Source organism: Lepisma saccharinum, unplaced genomic scaffold (genome assembly GCF_977018435.1).
Source record: "Lepisma saccharinum unplaced genomic scaffold, izLepSacc3.1 HAP1_SCAFFOLD_44, whole genome shotgun sequence".
NCBI classification, from domain to species: Eukaryota; Metazoa; Arthropoda; class Insecta; order Zygentoma; family Lepismatidae; genus Lepisma; species Lepisma saccharinum.
Window position 1 is genome coordinate 2,670,454 of NW_028142904.1, and position 7,907 is coordinate 2,678,360.

Below are 7,907 nucleotides of genomic sequence, written 5' to 3' on the forward strand. Positions count from 1 at the left end.
TAGGATTGGGGATATCAAGATTTTGGTCAAATTTTTTAAGAATTTTCAAATTTTCAGATAGGAGGTTCCATATAAGGTCAAAAACTACATACTCAGATCTTCACCAAACATTGCAGGGATACATTGGATGACAAGACACGTGGAAAAAACGTACAAAACAAGATATTGGGGTCATCAAGATTTTGGACGGATTTTTTAGGAATTTTCAAATTTTCAGATGGGAGGTTCCAATAAGGTCAAAAACTACATACTCAGATCTTCACCAAACTTTGCAGGGATACATTGGATGTCAAGACACGAGGAAAAAACGTACAAAACAAGAGATTGGAGACATCAAGATTTTGGACGAATTTTTTAAGAATTTTCAAATTTTCAGATAGGAGGTTCCATAGAAGGTCAAAACTACATACTAAGATCTTCACCAAACTTTGCATGGATACATTGGATGTCAAGACACGTGGGAAAAACATACAAAACATAGGATTGGGGATATCAAGATTTTGGTCAAATTTTTTAAGAATTTTCAAATTTTCAGATAGGAGGTTCCAGATAAGGTCAAAAACTACATACTCAGATCTTCACCAAACTTTGCAGGGATACATTGGATGTCAAGACACGTGGAAAAAACGTACAAAACAAGAGATTGGAGACATCAAGATTTTGGACGAATTTTTTAAGAGTTTTCAAATTTTCAGATAGGAGGTTCCAGATAAGGTCAAAAACTACATACTCAGATCTTCACCAAACTTTGCAGGGATACATTGGATGTCAAGACACGTGAAAAAACATACAAAACAAGAGATTGGGTCATCAAGATTTTGGACGGATTTTTTAGGAATTTTCAAATTTTCAGATGGGAGGTTCCAGATAAGGTCAAAAACTACATACTCAGATCTTCACCAAACTTTCCAGGGATACATTGGATGTCAAGACACGTGGAAAAAACGTACAAAACAAGAGATTGGAGACGTCAAGATTTTGGACGAATTTTTTAAGAATTTTCAAATTTTCAGAAAGGATGTTCCAGATAAGGTCAAAAACGACATACTCAGATCTTCACCAAACTTTGCAGGGATACATTGGATGTCAAGACACGTGGAAAAAACGTACAAAACAAGAGATTGGAGACATCAAGATTTTGGACGGATTTTTTAGGAATTTTCAAATTTTCAGATGGGAGGTTCCAGATAAGGTCAAAAACTACATACTCAGATCTTCACCAAACATTGCAGGGATACATTGGATGTCAAGACACGTGGAAAAAACGTACAAAACAAGAGATTGGAGACATCAAGATTTTGGACGAATTTTTTAAGAATTTTCAAATTTTCAGATAGGAGGTTCCAGATAAGGTCAAAAACTACATACTCAGATCTTCACCAAACTTTGCAGGGATACATTGGATGTCAAGACACGTGGAAAAAACGTACAAAACAAGAGATTGGGTCATCAAGATTTTGGACGGATTTTTTAGGAATTTTCAAATTTTCAGATGGGAGGTTCCAGATAAGGTCAAAAACTACATACTCAGATCTTCACCAAACTTTGCAGGGATACATTGGATGTCAAGACACGTGGAAAAAACGTACAAAACAAGAGATTGGAGACGTCAAGATTTTGGACGAATTTTTTAAGAATTTTCAAATTTTCAGAAAGGATGTTCCAGATAAGGTCAAAAACGACATACTCAATCTTCACCAAACTTTGCAGGGATACATTGGATGTCAAGACACGTGGAAAAAACGTACAAAACATAGGATTGGGGATATCAAGATTTTGGTCAAATTTTTTAAGAATTTTCAAATTTTCAGATAGGAGGTTCCATATAAGGTCAAAAACTACATACTCAGATCTTCACCAAAAACATTGCAGGGATACATTGGATGACAAGACACGTGGAAAAAACGTACAAAACAAGAGATTGGAGACATCAAGATTTTGGACGAATTTTTTAAGAATTTTCAAATTTTCAGATAGGAGGTTCCAGATAAGGTCAAAAACTACATACACAGATCTTCACCAAACTTTGCAGGGATACACTGGATGTCAAGACACGTGGAAAAAACGTACAAAACAAGAGATTGGGGTCATCAAGATTTTGGACGGATTTTTTAGAAATTTTCAAATTTTCAGAAAGGATGTTCCAGATAAGGTCAAAAACGACATACTCAGATCTTCAACAAACTTTGCAGGGATACATTGAATGTCAACACACGTGGAAAAAACGTACACAACAAGAGATTGGAGACATCAAGATTTTGGACGAATTTTTTAAGAATTTTCAAATTTTCAGAAAGGAGGTTCCATATATGGTCAAAAACTACATACTCAGATCTTCACCAAACTTTGCAGGGATACATTGGATGTCAAGACACGTGGAAAAAACATACAAAACATAGGATTGGGGACATCAAGATTTTGGTCAAATTTTTTAAGAATTTTCAAATTTTCAGATAGGAGGTTCCATATAAGGTCAAAAACTACATACTCAGATCTTCACCAAACATTGCAGGGATACATTGGATGTCAAGACACGTGGAAAAAACGTACAAAACAAGATATTGGGGTCATCAAGATTTTGGACGGATTTTTTAGGAATTTTCAAATTTTCAGATGGGAGGTTCCAATAAGGTCAAAAACTACATACTCAGATCTTCACCAAACTTTGCAGGGATACATTGGATGTCAAGACACGTGGAAAAAACGTACAAAACAAGAGATTGGAGACATCAAGATTTTGGACGAATTTTTTAAGAGTTTTCAAATTTTCAGATAGGAGGTTCCAGATAAGGTCAAAAACTACATACTCAGATCTTCACCAAACTTTGCAGGGATACATTGGATGTCAAGACACGTGGAAAAAACGTACAAAACAAGAGATTGGGTCATCAAGATTTTGGACGGATTTTTTAGGAATTTTCAAATTTTCAGATGGGAGGTTCCAGATAAGATCAAAAACTACATACTCAGATCTTCACCAAACTTTGCAGGGATACATTGGATGTCAAGACACGTGGAAAAAACGTACAAAACAAGAGATTGGAGACATCAAGATTTTGGACGAATTTTTTAAGAATTTTCAAATTTTCAGAAAGGATGTTCCAGATAAGATCAAAAACGACATACTCAGATCTTCACCAAACTTTGCAGGGATACATTGGATGTCAAGACACGTGGAAAAAACGTACAAAACAAGAGATTGGAGACATCAAGATTTTGGACGGATTCTTTAGGAATTTTCAAATTTTCAGATGGGAGGTTCCAGATAAGGTCAAAAACTACATACTCAGATCTTCACCAAACATTGCAGGGATACATTGGATGTCAAGACACGTGGAAAAAACGTACAAAACAAGAGATTGGAGACATCAAGATTTTGGACGAATTTTTTAAGAATTTTCAAATTTTCAGATAGGAGGTTCCAGATAAGGTCAAAAACTACATACTCAGATCTTCACCAAACTTTGCAGGGATACATTGGATGTCAAGACACGTGGAAAAAACGTACAAAACAAGAGATTGGGTCATCAAGATTTTGGACGGATTTTTTAGGAATTTTCAAATTTTCAGATGGGAGGTTCCAGATAAGGTCAAAAACTACATACTCAGATCTTCACCAAACTTTGCAGGGATACATTGGATGTCAAGACACGTGGAAAAAACGTACAAAACAAGAGATTGGAGACGAAAAGATTTTGGACGAATTTTTTAAGAATTTTCAAATTTTCAGAAAGGATGTTCCAGATAAGGTCAAAAACGACATACTCAGATCTTCACCAAACTTTGCAGGGATACATTGGATGTCAAGACTCTTGGAAAAAACGTACAAAACAAGAGATTGGAGACATCAAGATTTTGGACGAATTTTTTAAGAATTTTCAAATTTTCAGATAGGAGGTTCCAGATAAGGTCAAAAACTACATACTCAGATCTTCCCCAAACTTTGCAGGGATACACTGGATGTCAAGACACGTGGAAAAAACGTACAAAACAAGAGATTGGGGTCATCAAGATTTTGGACGGATTTTTTAGGAATTTTCAAATTTTCAGAAAGGATGTTCCAGATAAGGTCAAAAACGACATACTCAGATCTTCACCAAACTTTGCAGGGATACATTGGATGTCAAGACACGAGGAAAAAACGTACAAAACAAGAGATTGGAGACATTAAGATGTTGGACGAATTTTTTAAGAATTTTCAAATTTTCAGATAGGAGGTTCCATATAAGGTCAAAACTACATACTAAGATCTTCACCAAACTTTGCATGGATACATTGGATGTCAAGACACGTGGGAAAAACATACAAAACATAGGATTGGGGATATCAAGATTTTGGTCAAATTTTTTAAGAATTTTCAAATTTTCAGATAGGAGGTTCCAGATAAGGTCAAAAACTACATACTCAGATCTTCACCAAACTTTGCAGGGATACATTGGATGTCAAGACACGTGAAAAAACATACAAAACAAGAGATTGGGTCATCAAGATTTTGGACGGATTTTTTAGGAATTTTCAAATTTTCAGATGGGAGGTTCCAGATAAGGTCAAAAACTACATACTCAGATCTTCACCAAACTTTCCAGGGATACATTGGATGTCAAGACACGTGGAAAAAACGTACAATACAAGAGATTGGAGACGTCAAGATTTTGGACGAATTTTTTAAGAATTTTCAAATTTTCAGAAAGGATGTTCCAGATAAGGTCAAAAACGACATACTCAGATCTTCACCAAACTTTGCAGGGATACATTGGATGTCAAGACACGTGGAAAAAACGTACAAAACAAGAGATTGGAGACATCAAGATTTTGGACGGATTTTTTAGGAATTTTCAAATTTTCAGATGGGAGGTTCCAGATAAGGTCAAAAACTACATACTCAGATCTTCACCAAACATTGCAGGGATACATTGGATGTCAAGACACGTGGAAAAAACGTACAAAACAAGAGATTGGAGACATCAAGATTTTGGACGAATTTTTTAAGAATTTTCAAATTTTCAGATAGGAGGTTCCAGATAAGGTCAAAAACTACATACTCAGATCTTCACCAAACTTTGCAGGGATACATTGGATGTCAAGACACGTGGAAAAAACGTACAAAACAACAGATTGGGTCATCAAGATTTTGGACGGATTTTTTAGGAATTTTCAAATTTTCAGATGGGAGGTTCCAGATAAGGTCAAAAACTACATACTCAGATCTTCACCAAACTTTGCAGGGATACATTGGATGTCAAGACACGTGGAAAAAACGTACAAAACAAGAGATTGGAGACGTCAAGATTTTGGACGAATTTTTTAAGAATTTTCAAATTTTCAGAAAGGATGTTCCAGATAAGGTCAAAAACGACATACTCAATCTTCACCAAACTTTGCAGGGATACATTGGATGTCAAGACACGAGGAAAAAACGTACAAAACAAGAGATTGGAGACATCAAGATTTTGGACGAATTTTTTAAGAATTTTCAAATTTTCAGATAGGAGGTTCCATATAAGGTCAAAACTACATACTAAGATCTTCACCAAACTTTGCATGGATACATTGGATGTCAAGACACGTGGGAAAAACATACAAAACATAGGATTGGGGATATCAAGATTTTGGTCAAATTTTTTAAGAATTTTCAAATTTTCAGATAGGAGGTTCCAGATAAGGTCAAAAACTACATACTCAGATCTTCACCAAACTTTGCAGGGATACATTGGATGTCAAGACACGTGAAAAAACATACAAAACAAGAGATTGGGTCATCAAGATTTTGGACGGATTTTTTAGGAATTTTCAAATTTTCAGATGGGAGGTTCCAGATAAGGTCAAAAACTACATACTCAGATCTTCACCAAACTTTCCAGGGATACATTGGATGTCAAGACACGTGGAAAAAACGTACAAAACAAGAGATTGGAGACATCAAGATTTTGGACGGATTTTTTAGGAATTTTCAAATTTTCAGATGGGAGGTTCCAGATAAGGTCAAAAACTACATACTCAGATCTTCACCAAACATTGCAGGGATACATTGGATGTCAAGACACGTGGAAAAAACGTACAAAACAAGAGATTGGAGACATCAAGATTTTGGACGAATTTTTTAAGAATTTTCAAATTTTCAGATAGGAGGTTCCAGATAAGGTCAAAAACTACATACTCAGATCTTCACCAAACTTTGCAGGGATACATTGGATGTCAAGACACGTGGAAAAAACGTACAAAACAACAGATTGGGTCATCAAGATTTTGGACGGATTTTTTAGGAATTTTCAAATTTTCAGATGGGAGGTTCCAGATAAGGTCAAAAACTACATACTCAGATCTTCACCAAACTTTGCAGGGATACATTGGATGTCAAGACACGTGGAAAAAACGTACAAAACAAGAGATTGGAGACGTCAAGATTTTGGACGAATTTTTTAAGAATTTTCAAATTTTCAGAAAGGATGTTCCAGATAAGGTCAAAAACGACATACTCAATCTTCACCAAACTTTGCAGGGATACATTGGATGTCAAGACACGTGGAAAAAACGTACAAAACATAGGATTGGGGATATCAAGATTTTGGTCAAATTTTTTAAGAATTTTCAAATTTTCAGATAGGAGGTTCCATATAAGGTCAAAAACTACATACTCAGATCTTCACCAAAAACATTGCAGGGATACATTGGATGACAAGACACGTGGAAAAAACGTACAAAACAAGAGATTGGAGACATCAAGATTTTGGACGAATTTTTTAAGAATTTTCAAATTTTCAGATAGGAGGTTCCAGATAAGGTCAAAAACTACATACACAGATCTTCACCAAACTTTGCAGGGATACACTGGATGTCAAGACACGTGGAAAAAACGTACAAAACAAGAGATTGGGGTCATCAAGATTTTGGACGGATTTTTTAGAAATTTTCAAATTTTCAGAAAGGATGTTCCAGATAAGGTCAAAAACGACATACTCAGATCTTCAACAAACTTTGCAGGGATACATTGAATGTCAACACACGTGGAAAAAACGTACACAACAAGAGATTGGAGACATCAAGATTTTGGACGAATTTTTTAAGAATTTTCAAATTTTCAGAAAGGAGGTTCCATATATGGTCAAAAACTACATACTCAGATCTTCACCAAACTTTGCAGGGATACATTGGATGTCAAGACACGTGGAAAAAACATACAAAACATAGGATTGGGGACATCAAGATTTTGGTCAAATTTTTTAAGAATTTTCAAATTTTCAGATAGGAGGTTCCATATAAGGTCAAAAACTACATACTCAGATCTTCACCAAACATTGCAGGGATACATTGGATGTCAAGACACGTGGAAAAAACGTACAAAACAAGATATTGGGGTCATCAAGATTTTGGACGGATTTTTTAGGAATTTTCAAATTTTCAGATGGGAGGTTCCAATAAGGTCAAAAACTACATACTCAGATCTTCACCAAACTTTGCAGGGATACATTGGATGTCAAGACACGTGGAAAAAACGTACAAAACAAGAGATTGGAGACATCAAGATTTTGGACGAATTTTTTAAGAGTTTTCAAATTTTCAGATAGGAGGTTCCAGATAAGGTCAAAAACTACATACTCAGATCTTCACCAAACTTTGCAGGGATACATTGGATGTCAAGACACGTGGAAAAAACGTACAAAACAAGAGATTGGGTCATCAAGATTTTGGACGGATTTTTTAGGAATTTTCAAATTTTCAGATGGGAGGTTCCAGATAAGATCAAAAACTACATACTCAGATCTTCACCAAACTTTGCAGGGATACATTGGATGTCAAGACACGTGGAAAAAACGTACAAAACAAGAGATTGGAGACATCAAGATTTTGGACGAATTTTTTAAGAATTTTCAAATTTTCAGATAGGAGGTTCCAGATAAGGTCAAAAA